Here is a 17828-nt window from a genome sequence, read left to right as displayed (position 1 = left end):
ATTTTGACGCTATGTAAATGAAGAAAATTAAATTATGTTTTGACACATTCATTTTAGTTGATGCATGTAATGAGGGGCTTTTATGTCCAAGATCACATAAATGAATATATAAATGTATCACATGATTTTCATGAGTATCTCAGCAATGATCGATGAGAATGCTTCTAACTCTAAATGCCAGTTAGAACTCCCCTTCTCCTTTATTCAACTACCAGGACTGAGCTAGGACTTATTACAGTGAATCCAAAGGACCGGGTTTCGGGTATTGTGAGAGTATTGTATAGTGAAGCCTAACCAGCATCACTGCCTAAAACTCCACTTTCCTGCATTGGTGGGAAGAGGGGCATGGGTTGAATGCAGGGCCTGGCTAACCACACACTGAGCACCTCCAAAGGCTCTGCGCGACAGATGTTTGCTGCCCACAGGGGAGTTAGATACAGGACCTGGCTGCATGCATTATGTGCCAGGGGTTGACTGCCTATGTGGGGGATTGATGCAGGGCCTGGCCAAAGGTGGTTTTGGGATAGCCCAGTATGGTAATTAGTATTAATTTAGGTTAAGAAAAACACTATGAATACACTGAAATAAAAAGAAAGGGTAAAGTGACAATATAGTTAGGTGAAAATGTAGTTAAAATGCAACATTTAGCACTCAAAAAAAAAAAAAAAATTAACTGATTATAGATAATTTGAGTAACTATAACTCACACCTTCGACATGCCCTGCTTATTAACTGACATATAAATTTAACCATGATATGTTCTATATTATGTTATGTTAGGCTAACTGTTCTTATAAAGCGCTGCAGCTCATTCCCATAGGAAGATCTCAGAGCCAGTCAGGCAACCAAAGCTCCTGAGCCTATCAAAGAGCACAATCCCAGTTTCTTTGCTCTTCAGTTGAAGGCAATTGTTAGTCATCCAGTCTATAACTTCTCTTATACAGTCAGCAAACTGAGACTTTCCACATCAGGGTCTTACCCACAATAGACAAGAAGTTGTGTATCCTTTGTGTAAGATCAGTCTAAAACCTGTGTGACGTTGATAACATCAATGTGAAATCTGAACTGATATCATTGATGATAATACTGTGCATGGTGGCAAGATGAAGATGTGCATGCTAGGTGCCCTAAATTCAGGGGGCTCATCAGCTTTTATTGGACTAGTTCTGTTTATGTGCCATGGGAGTGGTAACTGCATACACTTACTGTTGCACACAGTCACCTAGCAAGAGATTCAATTCCTGGACACCCATGGAGTGCAAGGAGCAGACTGGTCTGCTGTGAAGGACCTTATGGCTTCTGCCAGGAAGACACCAGGACAGGAGATGACTAGGGCTAGACAGTGGAGAAAGTTGAAACTCTCTAGCTGAATTGTTTCTAAGGATGAGAAATCTGTGGTGTCAAAGACTGCCAGAAGTCAACAAGTAATTGTTACTGAAGTGTAAGAAATACACGGTCCTTGAGGGTACACAAATGGGCTGAGATCACAACCAACAGCCAAACACTCCAAAGCGTTTGATGCTGATACATCAACCAACATGCAAACACTATAACAATACTAAAATCACTGACACTTGGCTGGAGATATCCAAATCTACATTTGCTGCTCCTGCACAGCCTTTCTTCCATTCCAATTGGTGTTGGGGGGAACCTGCTGGACATTATTTGAGGTTTCTGTGATGGAGTTTGAAGCAGGAGGAAGAGAGAATAACTTGGGTATTATTGCATGCTCTTTTGATTTCCCTGGACTATGGTGAGACCCCTGTGGGCTGCACAGTTATCCTGGGATCCATCCAATCAATGTCACATCCTTGTAGCACATCACTGAGGTATCACCATCTCTTGTGTCATGCAGGGGAAGCCATTGAGTACTTGAGTCCACGCATAGAACATTCTTACCTGTGTTGGACCCTGTAGGAAAGTCCTCCTTTTTTGCTCTGGTCAACCCCAAACTTTGTGGACAGGTACTGGTGGTTACTGACTCTTGGCTGTGCCCTGGGCACTGCTTACCAGTCCCAGGGCCAGTGCTCTGTGTAAAGTGGATATGCAAAATAGGTTAATTAGAATTGGCAAAGTTAACCTACCTATAAGTCACTAGTATATGGTAGGGCATGGAGGTTTAGGGACCCCAGCATAGGTAATGTCCCCATAGGTGCACTGCCGAGGTGCCCATTGTCATTTTAAAGGCAGGCCTGCCTTGCTGGCTGCTTTTAAATTAAAGTCATATGCAAATTCGACTTTGGAATTAAAAGTAGTTCCAAAGTTTAAACTACCTTATTTTTACGTATAAGTAACCCCTATGGTGTGCCCTATGTGCCCCTAGGGCTGGGTGCCATGTAACTATATGCAGGGACCTTATAAAAATAGTTTTTTAGGCCCTGGTGAGCCAAATTAGTTTTTTCCCTCATTGTAGTGAATGGCCTCCATAGGCTAGAATTGGGAGACTTTATTTTAATTTTAAAAATCCCCTTAAATAACAGATACAAAACGTGTGGCATCAAGTTAATTGTAATAATAAATCCCACAACTTCCAGTTGTTGGATTTAATATAACTTGTTCAGGTAAAGAGTTTTAAACTTTACCTGACAAGTTGCCAACTTCAGCCCTGCAGTGTTTTTGCTGCATTGCTCTGATTGGCCAGCCTCTGGCAGCCTGGCCAGGATGCCTTGATGAGGTGTGAAGTGGGCTGGCTCAACACAAAGAGATGTGCCTGGGGAAGGAGAGCTCCCCTCAGCAGATGGGGAAGCAGGAAGGGGCTGCCAAACTGGTCTTCAAAGGCAGAGAAGGACATTTGGAGCAACCCAGCAACACCCTCACATCCTGCAAACGCAGACAATTAGGTGCCGCCTTGATTAGATTAGGAGAGGGCAGGAGAGGGGTGTGGTTAGGATTTTTAGCCACACCAGTGGGTGGGCTCAGCCAGATGTGACCTCCAAAAATCACTTTCAGCTAAGATGGATTTTTGAGGAATGTTGCTCCCTGGGATTGATGTTTGCTACAGGTGAAAACTTGCTATCCAGTGTCCCCTGCACCAACTCCTGAAGAAACCAACCAGCTGACCACTGTCCAGTGGCCAGAAAGGAGTGTGCACCAGGTGCATTCTGGGAGTTGTAGTCCACACCCTCAGTGAGCATCTCAGAGCTTCTGGAACCTTAGGGTGAACTGTGGACCTAAAAAGAATCTTAAAAGAACATCTGGAAGAATATCCAGAGGTTTGGAGATGTTTGGAGAACTTTTGAAAAAAAGCTTCATAGAGGGACCGACCCACCGCGGCAACTCTAGCCGACTTGCCTGCACTGCGACCTGGCCTGACTTGCAGGTTCGTCCCGGTGAAGAAAATCTCCAAAAAAGAGACAATGGGGGTCATTCTGACCCTGGCGGTCCAAGACCACCAGGGCCACGAATGACGGAAGCACCGCCAACAGGCTGGCGGTGCTTCCAAGCCCATTCTGACCGCGGCGGTAAAGCCGCGGTCAGAAAACTGGGGCCGGCGGTTTCCCACCGGTTTTCCCCCGGCTGGGCGAATCCGCCAGGGCAGCGCTGCAAGCAGCGCTGCCCTGGGGATTCTGACCCCCTTCCCTCCAGCCTGTTTCTGGCGGTTTTCACCGCCAGGAAGAGGCTGGCGGGAACGGGTGTCCTGTGGCCCCTGGGGGCCCCTGCACTGCCCATGCCACTGGCATGGGCAGTGCAGGGGACCCCTAACAGGGCCCCATGAAGCTTTTCACTGTCTGCTTACCATTCGGAGCCGGCTTCTGTGTTGCAGGCCTCCTTCCCGCTGGGCCGGCGGGAAGGTTAGAATTGGGGCAGCGCTATTTTGGCCGCGTGACGGCCAAATGGCGGTTCCCGCCAGGCAGGCGGCAAGCGCCGCCCGCCTGAGTCGGAATGACCCCCTAAGTCCAAATGTAGGAAGTTGACCGGGACCTCCCAGCCAGCCTATCCGATGAGGGCTCCACTGACGTCGGATCAAGCTTCAGGTTTGCCCCAGTCAAAGGATTTTCACCTTGAAAAAACAACTAAGTCCAAACTTTGACTTTGCCCCAGTCGAGGTGCGACCTGATGACCAGATCGGCGCTTTTTGTTTCTATGCGCTAGAAAGCAATAATTCTTTAAAACTGGACCTAAGTGGAGATTGGTGGCCTATTGCTAAGTGTAGATACTTACCTGCCCTTACCAATAACCCATTTTCCAACAGGCCCTTATCAGTGAAGCCACACCAACTTGCATTCCAATGCATGGGCAAAAGAGAGAACTAGCATAAAAAGGTTGTTGGGTGATCTTGAAGGAGCAGGAACCAAGCGTGCCTCTAGACCAATGCCCCAGGAAGGCAGGGTACTCTCATGAGAACTAACTCTCAATGAAAAAAAAGCTCACTGCTCCTATTCACCAAAAGATCAACAGTGTGCCCACTAAAAGTCAGTGGGGAAGGAGAAAGAAGTTACAGACTCATCAGCATTTGTTCCTAGGAGACCAAGGCACCGGCACCAAGTTATAAATGTGTTTGGGGCTGCAAGGAGCAAGAATATACCTCCAAAGAGCCCCCTGAGTAGTGCAGCATTTTGTGATACTATAGGGCAGATTTATGAAAAGTGGTGCTGCTTCTAGTGTGGCGCCACATTTCTAGTGCATCTCGGTGCCCACATAACACCACCATGTGTGTGCTGTTTTTAATGTAGAGTGCACCATGGCGTTAGTTACAGAACTAGCAACATAATTTTGACTAGCGTCAGAAATGTTGACGATAATCCTTCAAAGGCCATTGAGGCACATTGTAAATAATGGTGTGCCTCCTTTTAACGTCTGCTCTGAGCAGCCAAAAAAAGTGCTTAAAGAAATGATGCAAATAAATCTCTTAGATTTCTTTGCACTATTTTTTCGGCTCCCCTAATGAGCGAACGCCCTCTTTGCATACATTATGCCGGGCGCAGGCATAATGTAGCGCAAAGAGTTACAAAGTGGCGCAAGTGGCCTGAGTCCAAGTCCAAAGATGGCTGCCAGCACTTCCTGGGTGAAGTGCTAGCAGCCAACCAGATCTCACCAAGAGTTCTGTTGTATCTGCTGAGGATTCACATCCCTAGATATAGATACATTTTTTCTTTTATAACTCTAAAACCAGTGAATGGATTTACACCAAATTAGAAAGAGCACTCTTTCTAATCCAATATCTAGCTTTCTGGCAAATTTGGTGTATATCCATTCAGCAGTTCACGCTGTTGTTATGTTAAAATTCCCAATAGACAATTGCATGGGGAAAAAGTGTTTTGGTACCCTACCTTTTCTCGGCCCCCGCTTGACGAATCACCCCAAAACTTTCAAGACAGGAGCTGAAGGTAGTGGCAAACTAGTTATATATTTATATGTTTAATTATATGTACATATTACACTGTGTATTTATAGTTAGGAATGGGTTTCCATAGGAAATTGAACTTTCGTTTTTCTAATAACTTTGGTGTGGGTTGTCGACTATTCATAAACATGCCATAAAAATGTTAAGCCAGCTCAGCTACATAGTGAAACAGTATGGGGTGGTCCACGTAGCAGAGGCTAAGAAAAATGGGAGAGGGTCCCTAAACCATGTTTTTCCCATGCAATTTCCCATAGGAAAATTTAACAGTGCTACAGCTAAAATGGCTGAATGCATTCTACTAAATTTGTCAGAAAGCTAGGTCTTTACCCAGAAAGTATACTTTTTGTGATTTGGTGTAAATCTGTTCAGTCGTTTTTGTGAAATTAATGTTCAAAATGTACATATATGTAGTAAAACTACGTATACATACATATACATACACATATACTGTAGCAGTACTTTTGCAGAAGCTTTCTGAGATTAAAATATGTGATATGATTGGTTGGTGTGGTACTCTTTCGGTATTACCATGGTACAGTATGAAGAGAAAGTTGCGTCTGCCATTATGCAACTCTGGAACTTGGTCCCTATGTTGTGGAAATTTTAAAAAATATGGAAAATGGGGGTAAAGTAGGGTATGGGCATTTTTGTGGAAAACCTGGCAGCATTGCTAACTTAAAAACAGGACCTCAATCAAATCTTTTGCACTGGCTCCTCAGACTCCAGTCACTTTGCCCAGGTGAAAGAACTATATAGATCAAAATACACAAATGGTATTCTTTTCCACTTGTACCGGTTTCCTAAGCCTCAAGATCTTCTGAGTGATCCAGCTAAAGGAGGTAAACTCACGAAATGCAAATAGGATAAATAGTCAGTTCAATATGATACACTGGAAACATCAAATCAGGCAACATTTCCATCATTCTTCATTAACCAGACAATAAAGGAGTTCCAATGGGTTAAGTGGGATTAACTGGGAGGACTTTGACCTCTTTGTGACCTGTTGGTCAGCAGATGAATGTTTCCTCTAGCCGTAAAGCAAAAAGTTGAAGATATGAAACTTTACTGGATATCACTGTCTATTATACGTGATAAAGGCAAGCAGGAACACTTCAGCAAAGTAGACTATGACATCTTCTATCATACTAAGACCTGGACAGGGAGTGGGTCAGGCAGGCCACTTTTAGGGGTAACCCAGGCTTTCACTGGTCATAAAATCTAGTCAATTTCCTATCATACTTTATGGATTCACAAATGACAGTGTCATGGGCCCTGTTGGGATGGAAAACTCCCTTGCATGGTGATGGACATACATCTATGCCCTCAGTGCCCTAACCTTAATGAAGTCTGGATTTCTGATGCAGATTTTTGATGTCATGAGTGAACACGGATCATGTGTGTGCACCATGATATAACCCTGTCTCATGGATTAAGGTTGTTTTATACTGGGAAGGGTACTCAAAGTATTACCAACATAGTGATGAAAGACTACGATCTCTGCCAGAGGATAAGCAGCACAAGTGCATTTATGGCAGCATCCTGTGTAATGATTAGTAGAGTGAACATGCTGCTGAGAAAGCTTCTAGAAGGCCCTGGAAAGGGAATACACCCTGACACACTCTGAAAGCCTGTAGCAATACATTGCAAATAAACTGTATTTATAAGCACCTTGAATATAAGTCTTCAGGATTAAACTCTGCAATGCAAAAGGTTAAACAACTGCATATCAGCATAATGCATGAATTACTTTTTCTCATAAGTGCTGGGTTTTTGCATTCCAGTCGCCCGTAGAGCGCGCACTGCCCTGATGTTGACTTTGCTCCCCTCCCCCAGACGTGCTCTAGGGCCTGGCTTGCCTGGATTGAGACGAGAAATGCTTCACAAGTAGTGGAGCATCAATATCAGATGCGGAAACCCATGAGTTACTTTCAGGGCTATAACCTTTCCACAAGATTAAGTACCATAGGTTACGCCCTCTCAGTTTGGAATCCAACACCTTCTTGACTTCGTGTTCCACTTCCCCCTGTACTAGAACTGGAGCTGGATGAGGGCGGTCCCTCTGGACTGCCTTTTTCAGGAGGGAAGTGTGGAACACTGGATGAATACATAACGACCTTGGTAATTGCAGTTTATGGGTCACAGGATTGATTTGCTGAAGGACAGTGTAGGGACCTCTGAATTTTGGATTAAACATGTGCTTTTTCTTAAAGTCTATGGCCCTCATTACAACATTGGGGGTAAATCCCGCTTACCGCCGTGCAGAAGACCGCCATCACACCGCTGCAGCAGCGGAAATCCCCCACAGCTATTACGAACCACAGTCCGGAATCCGCCAAAATCTAGACACCCACACAAGTCCGCCACACCAAAGGTCAGTGATAAACTGCCGATAACAAAACCAACACCGTCACGCCAACAGGAATACGTCCACACTATCATGACCCATGAATCCACACGGCAGTCTTTCAACCGCCATAAACCATTGGCGGTACACACCGCCGCGCTCAAAATACACACACATTTACCTTTACACAACCACATTGGACAATTCGAAATACACATACCTGATACACATACACACACCACTCCCACACACTCACACCACTATAAAACACAAACCCACATCACCCACAAACCCCTACAAGAAAATTTGAGAACAAAGCACAGAGAGAGACACCACCATCAACAAACTAGTATCCACAGGCACACAACACCATCACTCACACAACATCCACTCACCTCACACAAAACACACAAACACATCCCCTTACACATCACAACACACACCACCTCACACATCACCCACACCACACCATTGCACTGCAAAGACACCCCAGGGTCTTTGAGGAGGAGCTCAGGGTCATGGTGGAGGAAATTGTCCGGGTTGAGCCACAGCTATTCGGATCACAGGTGCAACACACCTCCATTGCAGAGAAGATGGAGCTATGGTGCAGAATTGTATACAGGGTCAACGCAGTGGGACAGCATCCAAGAACACGGGATGACATCAGGAAAAGGTGGAACAACCTATGGGGGAATGTGTGTTCCGTGGTCTCCAGACACCAGATTGCAGTTCAGAGGACTGGCGGCGGACCCCCACCTCCTCCCCCACAACTAAAAACATGGGAGAAGCAGGTCTTGGCTATACTGCATCCTGAGGGCCTCACAGGAGTAGCAGGAGGAATGGACTTTGGTAAGTCAAATCTTTACTATTACATCCCCCAGCCTACCTGCATGCTATCACATACACCCACCCTCACCCTCATCCCCATCACTCCAACACCCCACATATGTCCCACTATCACAAACCACACATCCCAACACCAAGCCCTGCATGCAACACCAATGCATGGACACCCATCACCAAAGCATGTCCACTGCAGATACCCACACAGGTCCCCAACCCATATATCACACAAGGTCCTAGACAAGAATGTAAGCACTGGGATACAGGGTCACACACCCGTTGCACACCATGGCACACACAGATGCAATAATCATCCCTTTACACCCCTGCAGGACCCCTACCCAACGTCACCAGACGGGAGGTACCAGACATGTCCAGCCCCCCCACAGAAGAGGCTCACAGTGATGACAGCAGCTCTGTCCAACTGGATCTAGATGACCAGCCCGGCCCACCTGGGACCTCGAGACAGTCAGTTCCCCACACACTGGCACATGCCACCACAGAGCCTCCCCCCCTCAGGAAACAACAGCACAGCACCCACCCAGCGGGCCCATCCCTCTGTCCCCAGGACACTTCAAGCAGCAGTGTGTCCACCACTACAGGGAACCCAGGCAAACCCACAAACCCAAGAACATCAGGGACCTGGGGGCAGTGGCAGTGGGCACACGGTTCAGGGGACAGAGGAACAGGAAAACAGGGGAACTGGGAGGACTGCTGTGCGACAGGGGGAGGACAGGGCCAGGGAATCCACTCTCCACGAGGCCCTCTCCAACATCATGGGAGCGTACCATCATTCCCAGGAGACTATGGCAACGGTACTGGCCAAGTTTCAGGAGACCCAGCGGCTGCAGGAGGAACAGTATTTGGGGATCTGGGAGGAACTCAAGTCCATCAACACCACCCTGGTCACCATTGTAGGGGTGCTGAAGGACCTTGTGAACACCAGGAGGGACACTGTGGCACAACAAGGGGCCCCTGACACTAGCCTCGATGATGAACAGCCCACCACCTCCGCTGGTTCTGGTGGACAGGAGGCACCGCCACAGGATCACAACACCAGCACCCCACCCCGTGCAGATGGAGAACCACCCCGCAAACGGTCCCTGAGATCCAGGACAAAGACAGAGAACAATGCCAAGACCCCCACCAAGAAATTAGACCATCCTGAATGTCTTCCTTCTGTCCCACTTCGTCACCCTGTCCATCCTTAAACTGCCCTAGCTCCAGTTCATATGCCCCTTTGGACAATGCACCTGTGAGACAAATAGACTGGACTCTGCCATGGGCATTCCTCCACCATCACCCCAGACCATTTTACAACCCCCTCCACTATTTTGCACTAAAATAAACAACCTTGAATCACAAAACAATCTGGAGTCAGTCTGTGCTTTCACTAATGTGTATTTGCAACAACTGAGGAAAATAGCAATGTCCATTGTATTGTCAACATACCTATGTCACACAGCTCTAGTCCATGAGGTAACACAGCAGAGGTCACACACTGGGACCCACATCTGTGAAATGGAAAGGCAAAGTGACAGGTCAAGGTCCATACACTGGGTGAAAGGGACAGACATATGATAGGTCTAACAATTGTATGAGATGTAGGAGGCTGTGACGTCGTCTTACCTGTGTCTCACTGGACCTTATTGCTGGATCACGTTGTTTCTGTTGTCGATATCCTCTTCTTCTGCCTCCTCTTCTTCACTGTCCACAGGCTCCACAGCTGCCACAAGACCTCCTTCTGGACCATCTTCCTGCAGAAAAGGCATCTGTCATCGCAAAGCCAGGTTGTGCAGCATACAGCAGGCCACGATGATATGGCACACCTTCTTTGGTGATTAGTACAGATAACCACCTGTTCAGGAGGCCAAAGGTCCTTTCTATCACTCTCCTAGTTCGCCCATGTGCCTCACTGTAGCGTTCCTCTGCCCTTGTCCTGGGATTTCTCACTGGGGTCAGTAGCCATGACAGCTTGGGGTAGCCAGAGTCACCTGCAAATGTCGAGGGACAACTGTTAGACACACACTAACCCGTAGGGACAACCCCAGAACCAGACAACTATTCACACGGTATAAGGTCCTTGTCCTCACCTATGAAGCCACACACGGTGCCTCTGGAGTTGCCCCATCACATAAGGGATGCTGTTATTCCTCAAAATGTAAGCGTCATGCACTGAGCCTGGAAACTTGGCGTTCACATGGGAGATGTAATGGTCTGCCAAACACACCACCTGCACATTCATTGAATGGTAACTCTTCCAGTTTCTGTACACCTGTTCACTCCTGCGGGGGGTACCAAGGCCACATGTGTCCCATCAATGGCACCTATGATGTTAGGGATATGTCCCAGGGCATAGAAGTCACCTTTCACTGTGAGCAAATCCTCCACCTTAGGGAAAACGATGTAGCTGCGCATGTGTTTCAGCAGGGCAGACAACACTCTGGACAATATGTTAGAGAACATAGGCTGGGATATCCCTGATGCAATGGTCACTGTTGTTTGAAAGGACCCACCTGCCAGGAAATCGAGTACAGACAGGACCTGCACTAGAGGGGGATCCCTGTGGGATGGCAGATAGCTGAAATCAGGTCTGGCTCCAACTGGGCACACAGTTCCTGGATTGTGGTACAATCAAGCCTGTAGGTGACTATTACATGTCTCTCTTCCATTGTCGACAGGTCCACCAGCGGTCTGTACACCGGAGGATGCCACCATCTCCTCACCTGCCCCAGCGGACGTGCCCTATGGAAGAGAACAGCGAGCACAGAATCAGCCAACACTGAGGTAGTAAAAAGAAATTTAATTGCACACATTTGTCAATCCGCCATGTGCCTGTCTCTGTGTGTATGCAAGGCCTAGATATGTGTGACGCATTTACAAATAATGCCATGTGGCCACCTGAAATGGCGGCTGCCTGACCTGTAAGGTGGGACAAGGGGATATGAGGTAACAGCGCTGGCGTTCTACACCGTTGCGGTAGGTGGTCGAAGACCGCGGTGCTATCCTGCATTGGTTAACATTGGACCCTATGGGTCCCAGGAGCCAATGACGATGTATGCCGGCGGTGATGTTACTCACCGCCGCGGACGTGACCACCATTTTCTGTCTGTTCACTCACTTGATACCTGACCGTCGACAGGAGAGGACCTACAATGCAAGTGCTGCTGTGACCTCAGTCTGGAAGCAACAATGTCTCATGTGTCTGGGGAAAGGGCCCCTGCCTTCACTTCGGAGGAGTTGGAGAAGTTAGTGGATGGGGTGCTCCCCCAGTACATGCTACTCTACGGTCCTCCAGACAAACAGGTGAGTACACTGTGAGCATGCAGTATGGGCAATGCCCGTTTGGAGTGGTGTGGATGGAAGATACCGGGGGGACTGAGGCCTGCATGAGCGGGCAGTGAGTGTATGTGCGTCAGGGCAAGGGTGGGAATGTGGGCCAATGACTGTAACAGTCCGGACGGTTAAAGTTTTTCCTTTTCCCCTGTACTATTCCTCTAGGTCAGCGCCCACCAGAAGAAGGATATTTGGCGTGCCATCGCCAAGGATGTCCGGACCCTGGGGGTCCACCACAGACGGAGTACCCACTGCTGTAAAAGATGGGAGGACATTCGCCGCTGGAGCAAGAAGACGGCGGAGGCCCAGCTGGGGATGGCCTCCCAAAGTGGGAGGGGTGCCTGTCGCACCATGACCCCCCTGATGTTCCGGATCCTGGCGGTGGTGTATCCAGAGTTGGATGGGCGCTTGAGGGCATCACAGCAGCCAAAAGGGGGTGAGTACAGTCACATCCATCTGACTCTGCACGCATTAGGAGGTGTATGGGTGGGGTGGTGGGCAGTGGGTTACCCTAGGCCAGGGCGAGCTTTGTAGGCATGGACCCTTTGTGAGGCAGGCTATGTGGCACCCCAACCCCACCAGTGGTAAGAGCCATCTCCACCTAGTCAAGCTCCTGTGACTTCCATGTGTGCAGCAATCGGGCATAGGCATTGTTCCCCATGTCCCTGTGATTATTTAGGGAACTCTAAGTGCATGGCGTAGTGCAGAGGGCTGCTGTGTCTGTAGTGTCCGCCAACAGTATTGGTATTGCATTCACTGAACATGTCTTTCTTCTTTCTCCCCCCCTTTTTGTGGTCTCCCTGTTCTTGTGTGCATTAGCATCACCAGGCAGAGGAGCAGTGCCACCGGAGCAGGAGGGAGCTGCATCCCACATGGCCCTGGAGGGCGAGACAACGGAGTCTGAAGCCACCAGTGGGACGGAGGGCGAGGGGAGCTCCACGGCAGGGACAGGAGCAGAGACCAGCGACACTGACTCCTCCTCTGATGGGCCCCTCTGTGCCAACCGCATCTACATGTACAGCTGCCACCCCCCTACCAGCACCGCCCTCCCAGCAGCCCCTCAGCGTGTGTCCCGTGGCCGCTCACCCAGGAGGGTGGGCATCTCCTTTGCCCCAAGCACCTCAGGCCCTGCCCCAGTCAGCCCTGCTGCCCTCAGTGAGGAGACTATTGACCTCCTGAGATCCCGCACTGTTGGGCAATCTACCATTTTGAATGCCATCCAGGGTGTAGAGAGGCAGTTGCAACAAACCAATGCATACCTGGAGGGCATTCATTTTGGCCAGGCAGTCCAACAGCGAGCATTTCAGACTCTGGCCTCAGCACGGATGGCAGCCATTGTTCCTGTGTCCAGCTTCCCCCCTCCAACCTCCTCCACCCAGACCCAATCTCCTGTACCTCAGCCTATCCCAAGCACACAATCAGACAAGCACACACAAAACTCAACACAGAATGGTGGCTCAGGCAAACATAAGCACCACACCTCCCACTGGCACTCACACAAGCATCATACCCATGCAGACATACCAACATCCACTGCCTCCACTGTGTCCCCCTCCTCCACATCTCCCTCCTCCCTCCCAGTCCCGTCTCCACTCACACCTGCATGCACTACATCTTCAGCCACTACCTCCATCACCAGCACACCCATCACCATACACCGCTCACGTGCACTCACCACCCCCACTACCATTCACATACCCCTTGTGTCCTCTACCAGTGTGTCTTTGAGCCCTCCTTCAAAACTACACAAACGCAGCCACACATCCACCCATCAGCCATCCACCTCGCAACAGCCTCCAGCCCATGCACCTTCACCCAAAGTCAGCAAATGTACACCTCCTACAACAACTACCTCTTCCTCCACTCCCAAACCCCCTCCATCTACCCGTCCCAGTGTGTCTAAAAACTTTTCCTTTCAAATGTTGACCTCTTCCCTACACCTCCCCCCCCCGTCCGTCCCCTAGGGCCCGACTTTCAAGGTCCCAAACCAGCACCTCAGCCACCACATCACCGGGCACAGTGGTGCCAGCAATAGCAGGATTTTGGAGTGCGCCAAGCAAAAGGGCTGCCAGTGTCCCAAGGAGCGAGGCCAAGGACATCCCCCCACCTCCAAAACAGAAAAAGTTGTCCACATCCCGGAGGGAGAAGGCGAAAACACCTGCCACCAAAGGCTCAGGACAAACAAAATTTGAAAGTGGCAAGACAGATGCGCAGCCATCCAAGGTGGGGAAGGGCAAAAAAAACAAAAGCTGGTCCACGTCGATGCCAACCTGCACGGCGGACAAGACCGCCACCTGCACAGCCGCCACAGACATCGCCGCCAGGACCGCTGACACTGTGCCCTTCACCAGCACCGCAGTCAGTGAGGCCGCCACCAGCACCGCCGCTACTGACACCGCCACCAGCACCGCAGTCAGTGAGGCCACCACCAGCACCGCAGTCAGTGAGGCCGCCACCAGCACTGCCGCCACAAAGACTGCGGCCAGCACCGATGCCACTGAGGCAGCCGCAAGCACCGCCGGACTGACCCCGCAGCCAGCACCGCCAGCGGCCTGCGACATCCTGAGCCAGTGGCACCACCGCAGACATGGCTGGCATCCCCAGTGGTCAGTCGTACGAGGCTGGTGGTCAGTTCCAGGATCCTGGGCAGCTTGCATGGTGCACCACCATCAGGGGAGTCTCACATCCACAACCTCAGTCCTTGGCAGGATGAAGCACTCTGGGCACAAAGCCCCCTCCAGAACCAGTGGAGAAAGGCATCCACTACCTCAGTCCTTGGCAGGATGAAGCACTCTGGGCACAAAGCCCCCTCCAGAACCAGTGGAGAAAGGCATCCACTACCTCAGTCCTTGGCAGGATGAAGCACTCTGGGCACAAAGCCCCCTCCAGAAAAAGTGGAGAAAGGCATCCACAACCTCAGTCCTTGGCAGGATGAAGCCCCCTCCAGAACCAGTGGGCATGTCACATACGTGAGAGACTGTGGCTTTGCACTCCCCAGGATAAAGCAGTGGGCAACCCACCCACTGGAGAGACTTGAGAGACTGTGGCTTTGCACTCCCCAGGATAAAGCAGTAGGCAACCCACCCACTGGAGAGACTTGAGAGACTGTGGCTTTGCACTCCCCAGGATACATCGATGGGCATGGAGCCCCCTCGTGGAGCTGGCGCTGTGCACTCATCCGGCTGAGGTGCCCCTCCTTCCTTTCCCCCTGAGGTGCCTGTTGCATTTCAATCTGATGCCCAAGCAGTGTTCTCTCCGTTTCATGTCGGGTATCGTGTGTGGGCCTCGCCCATGCATTTTGGGCCCAGTGGTCCACGGAGTATGAATGGTGCAGTACCCGGACTTGAATAGTTGGTGTACATAATTGTTTATACTGTATATAAAGTTTTGACTAATGGATTTTTCTTGATTACAATGGTTACAATCATTTCCTTTTGTCCTTGCGCTATTCCAAGTGGGGTTGGGGGGCGTAAATGTAATGTTGCAGCATGTATTTGTGTGTATGTTGTTGTGGGTGAGGGTGGAGGTGTTGCGTGTGTGTGTGTCACTCACTTTTCCCTCCCCCCTCCCCTGTGTTGTAGGTGCAGTACTCACCGTGGTCGTCGCCGCCGTCGTTCGTGCTTCTGGTAGAGGAGCAGGAATACTATCGCAAGGAGGATTTGGAGTTCAGGCTCCATGGTGTCCTGGTTCCTCGTGGGTTGTGTGGAGGTGAGTGTTTCCCCTTCTAAGTCCTGTTTCCGCCTTGTTTTTGTTCGCGTTGAATCCGCCGAGGAAAAAGTGGTGGATTGGCCTCCCATAATAGTGTGGGCGGTACATTGTCTTCCGCCTGTCTGTTGGTGGGGACCGCCATGCTGTTTGTTTGTACCGCTGTGGCGGTCGGAGTGTTAAAGTGGCTGTCTCTGTTGGCGGTTTCCGCCATGGTCATAATCCCATTTTGTTTACCGCCGGCCTGTTGGCGGTTTTACCGCCGCTTTACCACCGACCGCCAGGGTTGTAATGAGGGCCTATATGTCTCGTAGAAAGCCACACTTTATCACCTGGTTGATACTGAAGTCCCTCACAATGTTTCCTGTCGTAACGCTTTTTGTATATTTTTTTGGCCTTTTCTAAATGCTGTTGAATCAATTTCTGGGTTTGGTGAAGGTGTTGAATGGTTTCCGACACAGCTGGTGTACGAGAACTTTCTTGAGGGATCGTGATGGGCAAGCTGTCAGGATGATAGCCAAACAAGCCAAAAAAGGGTGGAACACCAGTGGAGGTGTGAAATGAGGTATTGTAGGCTAACTCAGATAACCAGAGCATTGATGTCCAAGAATGAAGTGCTTTCTTAGCATGAGCATGCAGGTATTGCTTCAAAGTCTGATTTAGTCTCTCAGGTTGACCATCTGTTTGAGGATGATGGCTAGTAGATAATGTGGACGTGACTTGAAGTGTTCTGCACCATGCTTTCCAGAAATTGGAGGCAAATTGCGAACCTCGATCGGAGAGAATCATTTTCGGCAGCCCGTGATAAAGGACCACTCTATTCAGTAAGATGGTTGCCAATTCGCTGGAGATGGGCCATTTCTTACAGGCAATGAAATGTCCATATTTCATGAGACTACTACCATAAATATTACTGAATGTTGTTAAACCACTGGTAGTCCTGTAATGAAGTCTAAAGAGATGTGTTCCCAAGGTCGACATGGAGTTGGAAGTGGATGCAACAACCCTTTCTGTTTTGAATGACTTGTCCTGATGCGAGCACAGACTTCGCAGTCGTTTACCATTGTTTTGACGTCTTTTGTCAGAGTAGGCCACCAAAAGTAGCGTTGGATTAATTCAAGAGTTTTAGGAGTACCTGGATGACCTGCTGTAGTTATAACATGCAACCAATTAAATACTAACTTGCGAAGCTTGGTAGTGGGCACGAACAAGCGAGCGGCATGGAAAGGTAGTCCTTGCATGATTGACCTTTTGGGATCTGCTTGATCCCATGTCTGCCATTTTCAATGGTGAAGGAATCACAGATGTTTTCAAAGAAATCTTCAGTTTTTATGATGCATAGGACTTTGTCTGGAGCAATGATAGCTCCTGGAGGGTTGGACTGCAGGCAACGTAGTAGACTCTTGGCGAACAAGGCATCAGCTTTGCGATTGTCTTTACCAGGACGGAAAGTTACCACAAAATCAAATTCGGCAAAAAACAACATTCAGAGTAATTGCCGAGGAGTCAAAAGTCTGGCTGAACTCATGAACTGGAGATTGCGATAATCAGTATATACTGTGACAGTGTACTTGGCACCCAACAAATGATGTCTCCATTCTTTAAAGGCGTCACAAATCACCAGGAGCTCTTTTTCAGCAATGACATAATTCTGTTCGGCTTAGTTCAGTTTTCAAGACATGTAAGCTACACAATGAAGTTGACCAGTGTCTTTGCTTCGTTGTGACAAGACTGCGCCAATTGCCACATCTGAGGCATCGGCTTCCACTATGAATGGACGATCCACATCAGGGTGAGTCAAGACTGGGGCAGTGGAAAAAGCTTCTTTCAAAGTTGAAAAGGCTTGGTCAGCTTCTGGGGACCATACAAATTGTTCTTTCTTTCTCATTAACTTAGTGATTGAGGCCACTGTTTGAGAGAAATGGTTTATAAACCTGCAGTAAAAGTTTGAAAACCCCAGGAACCATTGTACATCTCGAACAGTCTTTGGAGTGGGCCAATCGGATACGGCTTGTACTTTCATTTCTGCCATGACCATACCTTGAGGGGTAAGGATAACCCCTAAAAAGTAAACTGTGGTATCATAAAAACTCACACTTGGTTAGTTTGCAATTTAAATTTTACACATGTTCGTTTTCATTGTCAGAGCAGATCAAAATGTCATCGATGTAGAATATTGCAAATGTGTTGAGATACTCTCTAAGAACGTCATTCAGGAAAAATTGAAATGCTGCTGGAGCATTACACAGACCAAAA

Source organism: Pleurodeles waltl, chromosome 4_2 (genome assembly GCF_031143425.1).
Source record: "Pleurodeles waltl isolate 20211129_DDA chromosome 4_2, aPleWal1.hap1.20221129, whole genome shotgun sequence".
In the NCBI taxonomy this organism is placed as follows: Eukaryota; Metazoa; Chordata; class Amphibia; order Caudata; family Salamandridae; genus Pleurodeles; species Pleurodeles waltl.
The sequence above is the reverse complement of the archived record's forward strand: the minus strand, read 5'-3'. Positions refer to the sequence as shown.